Source organism: Gastrolobium bilobum, unplaced genomic scaffold (assembly GCF_033153095.1).
Source record: "Gastrolobium bilobum isolate Gb01-03AN ecotype WA unplaced genomic scaffold, APGP_CSIRO_Gbil_v1 utg36997, whole genome shotgun sequence".
Classification (NCBI taxonomy): domain Eukaryota; kingdom Viridiplantae; phylum Streptophyta; class Magnoliopsida; order Fabales; family Fabaceae; genus Gastrolobium; species Gastrolobium bilobum.
In genome coordinates, this window is record NW_026895610.1 from 93,785 (window position 1) to 109,819 (window position 16,035).

The following is a 16,035-nucleotide window of genomic DNA, read 5'->3' on the forward strand; positions in this document are numbered from 1 at the left end:
TCTGACTTAGTTCATTAATTACAGAAGTTCAACTTCATCAATCTAGGGTCCACAAACCCCCAATAGCTTACTGTACACACAACACAGCTACTGTTCTACGAAATCCCAGAATATCCGGATATTCTTCGGGACCATATCCGGATATGCAATATCCGGATATCTCACTGGACATATCCGGATATGCAATATCCGAATATCCAGAATCCCATATCCGGATATCTAATATCCGGATGTCCAAATCCCATATCCGGATATCACATATCCGGATATTGCTCGGGCACATATCCGGATATTTCACGACAGAATGCAGAAACTGCATTTCGCGAAGATATCCTTCCAAGGTTAGGTTTTTACCGATTTTAAACACCTAAACATACATTTCTAGGTGTGTTTGACATTACCCAACGTTAAGTTATCATCTTTTAACCTTTACATGCATCAAGGTTCCATTTTTAAGCTTAAAGACTCAAGACCAAAGGTGATGAAGCTTACCAAAGCTCAAACTTAGAAAAAGGGTGCTCTTGGAGCTCACACAACAGCTCCAAGGTTCTGTCTCTCACTATACACGAAATGCACACCAAGGAGGGTCCTTTCTTCACAAAGGTTGCTCCTTGGAGCTCCGACAACCCAAGGAAGAAGCTCACACACTCCCAGAGGGCAATTCAGACCCCAAACAGCCTCCACACAGCCACCACACTCAGGAAAAGAGTTCATTTCACACTCACAATGATCTTTCCCACTCACCCAAGGTACAAAGTGAAGAGAAAATGAAGAAGAGGGGTCACAAAGCTCACAAAATGGTGGTGAAGCAATGTAACAGTGGAACCAGCAACTGACCAGCCCCTCACCCACGTAGAGAAACTGTTTTCTAGGGTTTTGTGCCTTTAATAAGGGTATATATACCCACTTAAAGGTTAACACACAATATTAGCTTTAATTTCTACGCTTAGCATTTTAATCCCAAACTCTGGATTCTGAAACTACACATTTTTCAAAGAATTATCATATTTTTCTTATAATTCTCTGAGCACTTTTTCGGTACGCGCTTTTCAAAGCCAGTACCGGTTTCTAGCACCAGTTCTTATTATTTGGACTTGAAACTCGTTTTACACGTCCTACATATCATTCTAGTAATTATCACGCACTTATTATAATTTTCTGGGATACTTTTTCGGTACTCATTTATACCGACTAGCAGAACCGGTATCTGCACTTTTCTTTCGAAAAGCGACTTTCAGCATTATAACTCACTTACTATAATTATTAAAGCCTCATAAGAATTATTAGGGTCGATTATGGAATCATTTCCTATTTTCTCATAATTTATTAATTAAATTCCTTAATTAACGGTGCAGGTTCTTACAATTGTATACCTCGTCTGCCTGAAACATGGAGATTCATAGGTATGCCTTTGGGCATGTCCTGAAAGAACACAAGCCTAGGGTGATAAGATGAAGGAATTCGTCAAATCTCTATAAGGGATTAGGTTATCTGTAAACCAGAGAAATTGGGATGACATTTACGGGACTCGGGAAGCTATGCATAGTAAAAGAAATCATGAGATGATCTGCCTTTAGAGTCAGTAAATTGAAGACTCCCTATTTTGAATTAAAGCTTACCCTAGACCGCAAGGGTTGATACATCTCCTCACCCTAGGTTTAATGGGAAGGTAACCAAGACGAAAGGAAATACATACGGTAACCAAATATATTTAATAGGATGATCATGTCATTAACCTAACTAGCTCTGGGGAAACAAAGCATTGCTAGTGCTCTGTGTTGTCATTAAATGAGTTGTGGTCTTGTTGGGCCCAAGCCCATTTGTGTCAGTGGCTATTTTGGTCCTAATGGGTCACACACTAACACCTTATTGTCTTGATAATATAGCATTAAAGGTTTTGGGCCTAATAATGGTTGTTAGTCCAAGAAGAAATTTGGATGCCCACCTAAGAGGGAAAGGGCACATGGTTGTTGTAATGGGTTTGGATGGTCCAAGACATTATTAATTAATTTAATTAGTTAAATTAATTATCAAATATTTAAATTTTGAATTTAAATTTTGAATTTGAATTTTGAATTTGAAAGTTTGAATTTAAATGTTTGAATTTGAATTTGAATTGGCTATGAAAAGGTTGTTTCATAACAAAAGGATAAGATGAGATCTTGATGGATCAAATCCTAAGTATCAAGAGGAGATCTTTGGATATCATCAAAGATGATTTGGGGCGCTTATTTGGTGGCCTTGTGATGATCATTTAGTCAACCAATTAAGCTCCAATCCGATTTGGCTGGTTGAGAGAATATTTGAGTGAGTTGGCTCAATTTGAATTGCAACTACTCAATGTATTTGGACTGCATTTTGGGCCAAAGGGGCGCACCATATGGCTGACCATATGATGGTCATTAAGTCAGATTTTTGACTAGGTATAGACTTAGTCTCATGAGGATAGGATAGGAGGTTGTTGGCTAGATTTGAATTGCAACAACTCCACTCATTCCTCCACAAAAGGGGGCGCAACTTTGGTCAGATTTTTGAGAGAAAAATCTGATTCAAATCCATGGTTCTCTCATCTCCTTAAGTGCTTCTTTTTGTTAGGTTCTCAAGAAGAGTTTTTTTAAAAAAATAATAACCTAGCCACTAATCATCCATTCCATGCGCCACTTTGTGAGTTTTCATGTTGAAAATTCACTCATCTAAACACCTTGAAACCTAAGCCTCTTTCTCTCCTATTGGACGCTTAGCTTGCTCCTTTGTGGTGTTCGAATTGGTGGCTTTTCAAGAAGAGTTCTTGCATCTTGACAAAGGGTGATGTGGATCAACATTAGAGGGTTTGAACCTTCAAGCCTAACACTAATCACCTTCGAGTTTTGAGTTACGAACAAGGTATCTCTCTGTCCTAGAGTACGTATCTTGATTGGTATGTGTGTTTCTGCTTTGAAAATTTTTTGTTTTCATCCTCACATGCCTACGGCCTTCGAGGCCATTTTCTTACAATATATTTCATCATATCCAACAAATCAATCCATACTATGTAAATTAAAATAACTATATGAATCTAACAAATGCATCATGATGTTTATAGTAGCCAAAACATTCTCATCATCTTCTCTCCCCTGCAAATAGAATTCCAATGTTACATAAGTTGGCAAGCAATTTGTAAATGTAGAAAACTAAAAACAAGATGAAAGAATAGAAAGAAAAAAAATAAGATTAAAAACAAAAATCCTTTTTATACCTTTTGTTTTTTCTTTAAGCCATACTTATTACGTAGTCAATCTCCACCATATATTAAAGCTTGGAAAAGCTTGGATGGTATCATCAACCAAGTTAGAACGATAAACATCAATAATAATTCTTGCAGCACTAAATGTTTTTTTCTAATGCTATTGTAAAGATTGTATAGATCTTATGATCTTATGTCACTCCCAAAAACAGTATTGGTGGGGGATCGAACCTAGGTTCTTCAGCCGCCTACTCAGCTTATATGCACCAATTGAACTATCACCATTTAGTACTATTATGAATAATATTATTTATTTAAAATAAATAATATGATATAGGCTAGCCTGTAGGTTTATAGGTCCGACAAGTAAAAAAAGCCTATGACATGTTTTCGAAGTAGGCTTTTTAAAATCACAGGCTAGTTCTATTTGAATATATGTAATAGGCCGAGCCTAACTTGATATAGGTTAGGCCGTAGATCCCTGTAGGCTGGCCCGACCCACTTACTCCCTACCCCAAAAAAAATTAAAAAATTAAAAAATTAAAAAAATCTCGAAGATCTTAACATAAATTAAGCCAAACAAATGAGAACATGGACAATTGATGATTCCATCTTGTTCAAATAAATTTTACATAACGATAAAACATAGTTTAATAGAATATGCCGATAAACTTAGATGATTCTTTTTAAAGAAAAATGAATTGATTCAAGAAAAAAGATCATAAGTCTCTATAAAAATAAATGATAAAGGCATGAAAAACAAACATAAATACCTTCTTTTAATGTAGCCAACACTCAAATTATAACTTTTGAAGATGTACTCACAGAGCTTGTAGCTAGTTCTTTGTCTCCAAATCTTCTATTAACTCCATCTCACATTTATAAATATCCGTGTGAATATTTTCTAAAGCAACCTAACAACGTTTTATAGTAGTTGTGATTGAAATTTCGAGAAACTCACAATAAATATGTGACAGATTTAAAAGAACTTATTATATCTTCTGAAGATTTCAATAAATTTAACTGGGCGAAGGAATTTAATATAACTCGACTAAATGTTAAAAAAGTCAAATATCGGCATATATTTTGATGCACTACTTTGATTATGAAGCATTCAAGCATGAGTTATTAACGCTCAAGTTTTTTATGCTAGTATATTTTTCAAAAAAAATATTTTTTTGATAAATTGAAATAAAAGACAGAAAAACAGAAAAAACATAAAGAAAATACAACAGTAGAACTCGTAGCGAGTCTGGGCACGCCTATGACTTGTTATTCCTCCCTAAATTGGGAAGGACTTGAAATAAATAACGACACAAGGAATTGTTTTAAGTTGCTCTGAACCTTTTGTCATAATGAGAAGCCATTGTGATAACTGGGAACAACTAGCTAGAATAGTTCAATACTGTTAACCCATTCTTTTATTCTTTAATGTAGCTTAAAATATCAATTAGCAATACTTTCTCCTTATAAATGATAATTTGGGCATAATACAACCCTTTATTACTTGACGTGTGCACTTATGCAACCGGTCATCATTCTTGGGAACAGATGTGTTTCCCTTGACTGAACAGTGAAGAGACCATAAAGTCATAATCTTGGAAACAAATGTGTTTTCCTTGATAGACTGTAAGAAAACCAACAAGTTTTTGGTGCTGTTGCCAATGATCAATTTTGCTAAGTCCCATATTTTAAGCTATATTCAATTCTTTTCTGTTAATATTTATTCATTTCACATTCATACCTTCATTTGTTCGGCTTCCGAGTTTATTTACTAGTATTATTCTTTTATGCCTTTTATAGTATAGCTTGTTTCATTCCTTAGCAGGAATGAAGTTTTGAGGTGATCTCACTTGGTCATTTGAACCCAAAACAAGGGTAGGAACAACTAATCATCCAATCTTTTTTATTATCAGATTAATTCACTTTGATCCCTAACAGGAACGAAGTTTTGTAGTGGTAAACCCTAGCTAATCATACCCAACATAAGGCCTTGCAAAATTTTTGATAAGAGCCGCTCCAGAACATTACAGGAAATGACCCATACGCACCAAGGGAACAATGTCATTGCAAAAAAGGAAACCTGTCATGATTGATGAATCACGCTAAGTGATGTCTCCCAGTTTCCTATTTCTCTCTCTATGATAACTACACAACAGCTTGTCAACCTACCCCACTATCACTGTGCAGCCGATAAAGCAACTGTCATCCACTCACATTACTGACGCGTCTTGTCCCAAACAATCACCATCATTTTCCCCTCTTTCCAAATCAAATCTTCAGACCTTTAATACTCTCCATCATTATCTCTTCAAATCCCCAAACGTGTTCAGCAAGTCTGCACCCTCTCACCTCAATCAGTCAAACTATTAAATGGGGTGTGACAACTTCTGAGCCCGTTCATACGATTTGATTGAGCAAGTCTTATTGCTTCTTAGTCGTGAGCTTGACACTTTGTTCTTGTAGGAAAAAAACTTAAATAATCAATTATTATTATGTACTTTGAACGTTTATTACGTTCTAGAGTTGCTTCATTATTCCTACAAGCAGGCTATGTTGTAACTTGATAAACCTTACATATATTGTGATTTGAGTTATTATTGTTAAATGAGAATAACATCTATCCTTTTAAAGGATATAAACTTATATCCTTTTAGATCCTAACCGTTGATTTTCGTCCATCAACGGTTATAATTTATTGGATTAAAATTATTAATTAATTAATAGTAAATTTGGCCCATTAAGTTTGGCCCAATAGATTATAACTGTTGATGGACGGAAATCAACGGTTAGGATCTAAAAGGATATAAACTTATATCCTTTAAAAGGATAGATGTTTTTCCCTTGTTAAATATATAATTATAATAGTTTGGCTTGCCAGGCTATTTGATGATAGTTCATGTAGCGGTCATGACTCAAATTTTGGTCTTGACAACACTTCACCATACAAATAATAAAAGTCCATCAGGCGATTGACTTATTATGATAAATCTCAACATTGATGGATCAATGAAGTTAGAAGAAACAAGTTCAAGCCAAGAAAGACTAAGAAGAATGTTATTTTATGCTCCTTGGCTTGCTTACTTGAGCGAGCAAACCTTGATGCAACCTTCTCCTCGCTAACTTGCTTGCTTAAGCGAGCAAGTCCAACGAGATTGCGTAACATCAGTCTCGTCCTCACTAACCTACTCGCTTCAGCGAGTAGGTCTAGCGAGAAAATCGTGATAGCTCGCGAAGTTGCTCGCTTCAGCGAGAAACTTAGTGAGCGAAGATCCAATTAAAGGCATGTGGATATTTTTATTAAAAGGGCACGAATTAGGTCAATGGGACTCATTCTTGTGCGGCTAGAGACGACTTGGAGAGCAATTTTCAGAGAGGAGAAGGAAGCAGATTGATCAATAACTCATCGTGGATCCCATCTCTAAATTTTCTTTATGAATTATCACTATCTTTTTTATTCTGTTCTTGTTTCTATGACAATTCTAGGATAGTTTCTTTTATGTAGTTAGAGTGAGATAAAACCAATGGGTTCCTAACAATGTTTTACTCTTTATTGTAATTGACATTCATGCTTTATGTTACACAATTAATCCTTTTAAATTTTTAGTCTCGTTTATGATTTGGCCAGACATAGATGAACATTAGAATTTTGCATGACAATAAGGATGTTGGTGTTTGATTCCTATTAGTTAATGGCTGGGGTCTGTATGATCTAGGGATAGACTTATGAATCATATGGCTTTATGATTCTTGTTCTTAATGCTTGCTCTAGGAGAGATTACTAAAGAATTAGGGTTTTGAATAAAGTAAACGATTAAATCACCAAGGGATTGAGGTTTAATTAATATAGAAAGAATCGTCAATAATATATTCTTGAATATTGTCTGCATGAAAGAGTAGACTTGTTAGGAAAACATTAGGGAAATTGAATCCCTAGTTACACTTGATTTATTTGATTTCAAACTGTTGTTTCTTGCGCTATTGATTCTTGATCTTTAATTACTACTTGTTAGTTTTAGAATTCTATTTTTATTAATTTAAAATCATATTCTTAAAGACCTTAAAGATCGATTCAACTGTGGTCGCATAGATAAGTTAGTGCTTGGTACATCAATCTTCGTGGGAATGACAATCCCACTTTTTCACTATATTACTTGTACGACCGGTATACTTGCTGTGATCGCAACACTTGCCACAAAGGAGTCTTTGTAAACTCCACTCAAGGTTTAATCTTTGTAAACTTGTTCTTCACCAAGACTTATGCTATGTACATATGTTGAATGGTTTTTTTCCCCTTGAACTCCTATATTGGAATTTATCCCTTTCCCTCATTGTTCAAGAACAATATCATCCAGGCCAAACAAATTATATTAACGTTTCAAAGAAAAATCATCAACCTTTGAGATTATGATAAATCAAAGATGAAGAAATATAGAAGACTCGAGTTTTCTGCTGCATCTTTGAGGTTCCCTTATTCACAATTCTAGAGTCATTCAATTTTGAATGTATAATTGTGATCAGACAATTCTTATAGAGTCTTCTTATTATTGTCAAAAACTAGTGTAAAAACGTAAAGTTTTTACGTTTTTACTAGGTGATACGTGCTAAAACGCAAGTAAAAACTCTCCTTAATAAAAATTGGTAAAAAGTAAAACGTAAAAGCGGTAAAAACATAAGTTTTTACATTTTTACTTAAGCCAAAATCAACTTTTAACCCATAACCAAGTTTTTTTAATAAAATAAAATAAAAAAAAACCTATTTCCATTTCCCCTAAATAAAAAACCCTCACGCGAGGCCGTTGTATTTCCATTTGAGAGTTGTTAAACTTTATTCTTTTTATGTTGTGGCACTTGGTTATATGAGTTGTTAAACTCTTTTTTGTGTTTTTGGACTTATGTCTTATATAGTTATGTAATTTATATCTTTTAAATATGAAGTTTTTCATTGAATTTGGAGTAGTGACTTATGAGATTTTTTTACACACACACACATATATATATATGATTTTGTATCTTGACCTTAAGTATAGAAACTTTACATTTCGTGTCGTTTTTATGATTTATGTTTCTACTATGCCCTTCCGTTTCTACGTAGAAACTCGAATTTGACAATATTAAGTCTTCTACTTCACTCTTTGATTTGTGTTTCATCTAATCAAAGTCTCCACTTTGAATGTTTTGCACGGAAATTGTAAATCCACCACCAAACTTGTATGACATGGACAATAAATTTAATAGTTTTCACCAAAAAAAAAAAAAAACAAAATCAAATTTAGGCTTAATTTTTCATAAATTTCTATTTACGCATACTAACTAAAATAACATTATAAAAAAATAAAGAAATTTCGTTGGCATAGGGTTATGTTGACTAAGTCAAAATTTATAGTTTACATATCATTAACAATATGAGTAGGCAATTATAACACCGTAACATATAATATTTATAAAGAATGCAATATTTAAGTTTAAGGCTAAATTTGATATTTTCTTGAAATTTATTGATAAATTAAATATTTATAATACATCTAGATTTTTAATTAAGAACAGAAGTTATATATAAAAGAAAAAAATGTAAGAATTATTTTAAAAGGAAAACTTTGAAATGAATACTGTTGGGATACTCAAGTGTGATGAGTCCCACATTGGTAGGTAATGAGCTAAGTAAAGAGTATATAAGTGGAAGGACCCATGAACCCAATGCCTTAAGGTTTTGGGTTGAGACATGGTGTCGGATCCACTTGCTACGGTTGGTGTATCCTTAGCTCATTGGTAGTGGCCCTCGCCACAGACTTTCCCCTGGACCCGCCTGACATTGGTATCAAAGCATAAAGACAACTGGGGTCCTGCTCCCAGGTGAGCGGGCGGGGGTCTGGGGGGCAGCGCCCCCAGGCCCATAGAGGCTAGGTACTGTTGTGGGCCTATGTTTTATTGTAATTTTCTTAACAGTTTGGGCTTGGGCCCATGAATAGCTGCTGTTAGGGTTTTGTAATCCTATTTATAACAATTTGGGCTTGGACCCATAAATAGCTGATGTTAGGGTTTTGTAATCCTATTTATATTTGCCTTGTAAACCGAGAGACTTGTAAATAGCTGTTGTTAGGGTTTTGTAATCCTATTTATATTTGCCTTGTAAACCGAAAGACTTGTAACGAGTGGCGGTCTTGTAAACCGAGAGACTTGTAACGAGTGGCGGTGAGATGAATAAAGTACAGACAAACTGGACGTAGCCTAGATTAGGTGAATCAGGGTAAATCGTTGTGTCTATTCTCTCTATTTTCTTTTTCGTTTTTGATTTGTGTGTGGTCGATTTTCAACAAATACGAATTCACAAATCTCGGAATGCACAAATGGGGTGTGTCATGTGATTGTTTGTCGAGCCGCAGATGGGATGAAGAAAATGTCAGAGACAGAAACACAAATATTTTTGGTGGGGTTTTTATTTGCTTAGAATTTTCCGTCCCTACCAGTATTTAGCATAAGGGGGCGTTTGGTACTAAGATAATTTTTGCATCCCTGGGAAAGCAACATCCGGAACTTGAAATAACAGTGTTTGGTACCAGAGAAATAGCAATTATCCCCGGCAAGAAGTTGTCCCGTATTTTGCATTTCACTTGTGATTTCATGTACGACAATGGAAACATGTTGTCCATCTCAGATACGTCTTTCGTCGTTGCTCGGGGAAGTGAAATGTGAACCGCGAAGAAGATTACGAAAATAACCTTTGCCATTCAACGAGGTCCTGTTCCACTTTTGCCACAGATACACCTTCCTTTTCACAGGTAATTCTGATGTTGTTACATCTACAACTGATATAGAACCTTGTGTCGAACTCCGAGCACCTTCTCCACTCAACTCCAACGGAGGACAAACTCTTGAATGCTTGTGTGCAGATCTCCGTCTCCGTCAACGAAGCTCACCATAATGTCTTCACAACGCCCACATATGCAGAACCAGTCTTTGAAAGGGTGTGAACACAGAGCTGTGTACTGTTGATTTGAGTAATTCTCAAATATGAATGAAGTACCTCACACGACACCCACATGCGGATGTTATTTAATTATTAAATTTGGACGAAAAACTAAAAGTGGAGTTATTTTTGTAAAATAGCTTCACTTTTCTATTACTATTTCACACTCAACCAAACATTAACTCAGTAAATTTATCCAAATATTTCTGAAATTTTTTTGATCAACTAAACATATTTTTAAAACTTATCTGGGATAAATTGTTTCCAACCACATTCCAGCAAAATCAGTTCTCCGATAAAAAAAATATTTCTCCCGTACCAAATCCCCTAAAGGTCATTTTTTTTCCTTGGAAAGATGGAGTAGCTGGTCAGCTGTGTTTTATTGGGTTTTCAGTTTTATTTATTTATTTTAACGTTGAAGATAAATTAATCTCACCGCTTAATGTGAGAAATGTAAAAAGTTGTTTCCAAAATTTTTTTTTTTGTAAAAAGTTAATGTGACTATTCGGTTACAGAAATAAACTCTCTGATACGAGTTAAAAAACCAATTTAACCTATTATATTTTTCTAACGGCAAAAGAAAATCAAAGTATTTAATTATCTATGTTCAAATAAATTATAGAGTAAATATCCTTTTCGGTCCTCAGCCAATTTCACGATACCCGCTTTAGTCCCTAACAAATAAAAAGGTCCGTCGTGGTACTTCAAAAATTCCAAATGGAACCATTTTAGTCCTTTAAGGGACTAATATGAATTTTTTTGAATTTGTGAGAGACCCCAATTTTAACTAAATGAGTCTATTTTAAATTTCTTAGGGATCACGATGGACCTTTTTACTTGTTAGGGACTAAAGTGGGCATCGTAAAATTTGCTGAGTACCAAGAATGGTATTTAATCTAAATTGTATTGTTATGGCAAGTATTTAATTGGGCCGTGCGATCCTTGAAGGTAGTAGTGCAACGGTCATTTTGTGATATAAATAGGTGACACAAGTTGTTTAAGTTTTGTGTTTATCAACCGATTCAAACTGTGTTAATCAAATTAAAAAACCGATAACCGAATTAATTGATAACCAAAAAAAATTACATATTTTAATTGGATTGAATCATTTTCGGGTGAGTTGGTAAAATCAATCAAATTCACACTGATCCAATGTATTATATATTTATTATTTTCGAGAGAGGATAACGTGAATCTTGTTGTTTTGTAAACTTTGAATCTTGTTGTTTTAATTTTTTTGTCTATTAATATATTTTAACTCTTAGTGAGTTTTAAGACTTACCTTAGTTTGAATATTTGAATTTTTCAATGATTTATAATTTTGAATGACTTTATAAAATTGGATTGAATTCGATCAGAATCAATTTAAAAAAAAAAAATTCAAACTGAACAAATAATTAAATAATCAAATAATCAGATATTTTTCTTCAAAACAGATCCGATTTGTACCGTAACACCCCTATTTAAATCTTTAACTTTTGTAATATGGTCAAACTGTCAAACTAGTTTAAAAAGGTGCATAAAATCAAGGGTGACCGGCTCGGTCATGTTTGGGGCGCCATTGACTTCAAGTGCTATTGATTAATGGGGATGCATTCAAAGATGATATAGATAGGTTGACGTTACGTAAGAATAATAAGTCTTACATTAAATTTTAATTGTTGATTTTCGTGCATTAAATGATTGAGATTTATTGAGAATTAATAAGTAAAATCCAATAAATTTCAACCGTTAGATGCACGGAAATCAACGGTTAAGATTTTGCGTAAGATTTATTTATTTTACACCGGTATAAGATGATCCTACTCCATATATATATATATATATATATATATATATATATATATATATATTATATATATATATAAGGCAGGATCCTTTGACACCGGTGTCAAATTTGAAATTTGACACCTCATGTAAGAGCCGTTAGATCAAAAAAGATCAACGACTCTGATTTATAAGCATGTGACACCATCGATCTTTTTTGATCTAACGGTTCTAAGATGAGGTGTCAAAGGATCCTGCCTCTATATATATATATATATAGGGTCAGGATCATTTTACACCAGTGTAAGTTACACTCTCAATCTTGTCTATTGATCCACTTATATCTAATGGCTCAAATTTTTTAGTAATGTGAGTCATTGGATAAAAGTGGATCAATGATCAAGATTGAGTGTAAGACTTCTAACTCTTACACCAGTGTAAGAATATCCTGCCCTATATATATATATATTTGATAAATCACAAATATATGGAAGGTAATTTTGAAGTATTTGGCAAACCGAGTCATATTTTATACCAGGTACGACGAAGATATCGAGAAACTTAATTAATATCTTACAAAGATTTTAAAAACTCAGCATATGTTACAGAGATTTTGATTAACTTAATTAGACACAAATTTTGAGAAACTTAATCTAATTAACTGGAGTTAAATAACTCAAAAACACATTAGTCCAAGCCTTGAGTTGAGATATATATTTGTATATAAAATATACTACTGAAGTGGTTGGTAAAAAATTCAAATAATGAAATAAACATATTCCATTGTCTGACAGTTCTTTAGTAACTAGTAAAATCAGCTATATACTCTCGTTCAAGTTCCTAAATCTAGCTCTCTGGTTTTATCAAAAACCCATCCCAAACACCAAGTCAAGAAAGAGGTAGAGTGTTTTGCATAATCAATAACATTACATTCAGAAAAAACTGAAACTTTTTGCAAATAAATTAACGGAAAAAATATTTGTTATTTTAAACACCAGTCATTTTAGTTAAAATTATTGTGTTTTATTTAATATTTAAATTAAAAAAACTCTCACTCTTTTTTATCATGATTTCTTTTAAGTAATCGTTTCTCTCATTATAAAACATATTAATTTTGATTAAAATAACATAATTCTATATCCTTTAAAATGATAAACACTTTTCTCATATAAAAACAGTCAATTTTACATTTCTTTTCCACGGAAATGTTAGTTTGCATAATATACATGTTCATAAATCATAAAATAAGAACATAATAAATGATCTTGCGAATACATGATTTTCACATACACATAAGAGATAAAGACATACTCGGAAACAATGATGAAGGGTTAACAACAGTCATCATCTTGTGAGCAATTGTGTTAGGGTAGTTTCTCTCTCTAAGTCTTCTTTACTTTGATATGTATTCTGATGGAGAGAATAACATTAGAGTTGAAGGGGAGAAAGGACCATCCCTAATATATATATTCCATAACTTATAATTTGGTAAGTCCATCATATACCAAATCAATGATATGTTTGAGATTAAATGTATCACTAATTAATTGGGCCATATAACGTTTAATGGGTAATATCAAGAATCTCAATATTATAATTATAATAAAATCCTTTTAATATTATAATTGATTATTAATATTTATAACATTCTCCCACTTGGCCCGATTAATCTTAATATACATGCATCTCTAATGTTAGTCATCATAAAAGATAAATTGTCAAGTGTGAGTTATGACGGTAGTGCACTATTAATTCAGTACATTCCCTTCCATATACAACACCAACAATCCATCATATAAAATTCATAATATAGGAAACATAATGGTCTACATAATGTCTTACAAAGACTTCCTTGTCAAAATTCATAATGTGTAGACAACCATAAAATAACAAGGAAACGTAATGTATGTCAGAAACACATAGGCGAGCTCAGAGTGTCACGCATCAATAATCTTTAATACAACCAAGGCCCATACTTTCAACATGTTCTTTAAATAGATTTGGTTGTAACCCTTTCGTCAAAGGGTCTTCCATTGTAACACCCCGTATATATCCGGTTTGTTATCATATCATCGTATTAAGCCACGCTTAATTTAAAAATGCGGGATATCTTTTTCTTTTCAATTATGACGTCATTATCATTAACCGAGTTGAATTACTTTATTCATTTTATAGAACATCGCCTGTATGTAAATTGCAAAAGACAACTAACTGAAATACTTCATAACATAGATGTGAGTATGTAAGTCACGGATCTACAACAGGTAGTCCGGACAATATCCTGATACATTATTAATTACAACTAGAAACAACTAAGCATACAGTCAAGTCAAAGTGGCATGGACAATCCCCATGCTCACCAAATAAGGAAACAAGCCCACAAAGAGTCTCAACTCAAATATCAATATAAAGACAGAAAACATAAATAGCATCCAATATCCAGTCATGTCAGCATACAACATATATAATCAGCTAAGCTCCGGCCTCCTGCCGCCAAAGGTCTCAACCCCCGCATTACCTGAACCTGAAATATATGTCCCAAACGTGGGGTGAGATCTCTAAAAAGAAATCTCAGTAAGACAAGGGGTCCTCTAGGATCTTCCATCCCAAGCTCACTTACACGTGCAATATAAGTTCAAAAGCATTTAACAGTATAAGTTCCAAAACTATGCAGTGCAACAGATATTCATGCCATATGTGTTTTAACTATTATACTGGCCAGAGAAATGCAGGACGTACGTCTACAACCCCACAATAAGTACAAGGAATACTGCTTGCACCTCACCCACAGCCTCACCCTATTGTATGTACCACATACTCAGGCTTACCGTATAGGTGGAACACCACATGCATATCATAAAGGCACTCACATATAATAGCTCAACAACATTTCACAAATCAATATATCATGAAAACAACATCATGCATATAACCATACCTCCATGGGACATGGTGGAACCAACAATGGCTTAACCGAGGACACGAAAGCTTACCTTGCAAGCTAAAAATCCAAGCCAAGAGTCCAACCAATCTCAAAGCCCAAACACAGCAGAATCACAATCTGTTTTGGACTAACAATATATCAATATTCATGCTTAACAAGCATAAGACACAAAGACAACGCCTTTCTTTTACGTTTTACGTCTTTAGGCTTCTCACAAAGCCACAAGCCCTTAATCACTTAGATTCTGACTTACATAATCATTACAGAAGTCCACAGTAGCCAATCATGGGTCCATAAACCCAAAATAGCATTCTGTATGAACAATACCTTCACTGTTCACGAAAACCCAGAATATCTGAATCTTTGTCGGGGGCATATCCGGATATCAATATCCGGATATTTCGCGACAGAATGCAGTTCTGCATTTCGCGAGATATCCTTCCAAAGGTTGGGTTTTTAACCCATTCCAACGTCCAAGCATGCATTTTTACAGTTCTTTAGGTTCATATACAGGGTGGTTACTTGTTTGATTCATTAAACATGCCAAGACATCTCTTTTAATCATTAAAACTCATGATCTAAGGTTGGGAACACTTACCCAAGCTCAAAACAGCCAACCAAAGGTGCTCTTGGAGCTTACAAGTCAGCTCCAAGGTACTGACTTCAAGGGTGCACAAAAATGCACTACAAGGTGGGTCCTATCTTCACAAAGATGACCACTTGGAGCTCCCACAACCAAGACAAGGCTCCAACCACCCAAGCAAGGAACTCAGCCCCAAAACTCTTCCCCAAACAGTACCCTCAACTCAGCAAAACTGAACCTCACCCTCACAAGACACCCACTCAAGTGTTTACAAGGAGAAAGTCTGAAGAATTAAGCAAAAGATGGCAACTTGGCTCACAAGAGGTGGAGGAAGACAATGGAACAGTGTTTCTAGTCAGCCACCCAAAGAGTCTCACGTAGGAATGCATACATGCCTAAGGCTTTGTGCTAAAATGCATATATATAGCCACTTAAGAATTAAACACACAGTATTATCATTAATTGCTACGCTTAGCATTTTAATTCCAAACTTAGGATTCTGCACCTACTCAATTTTACAAGATTTATCATATTTTTATTATATTTTTCGC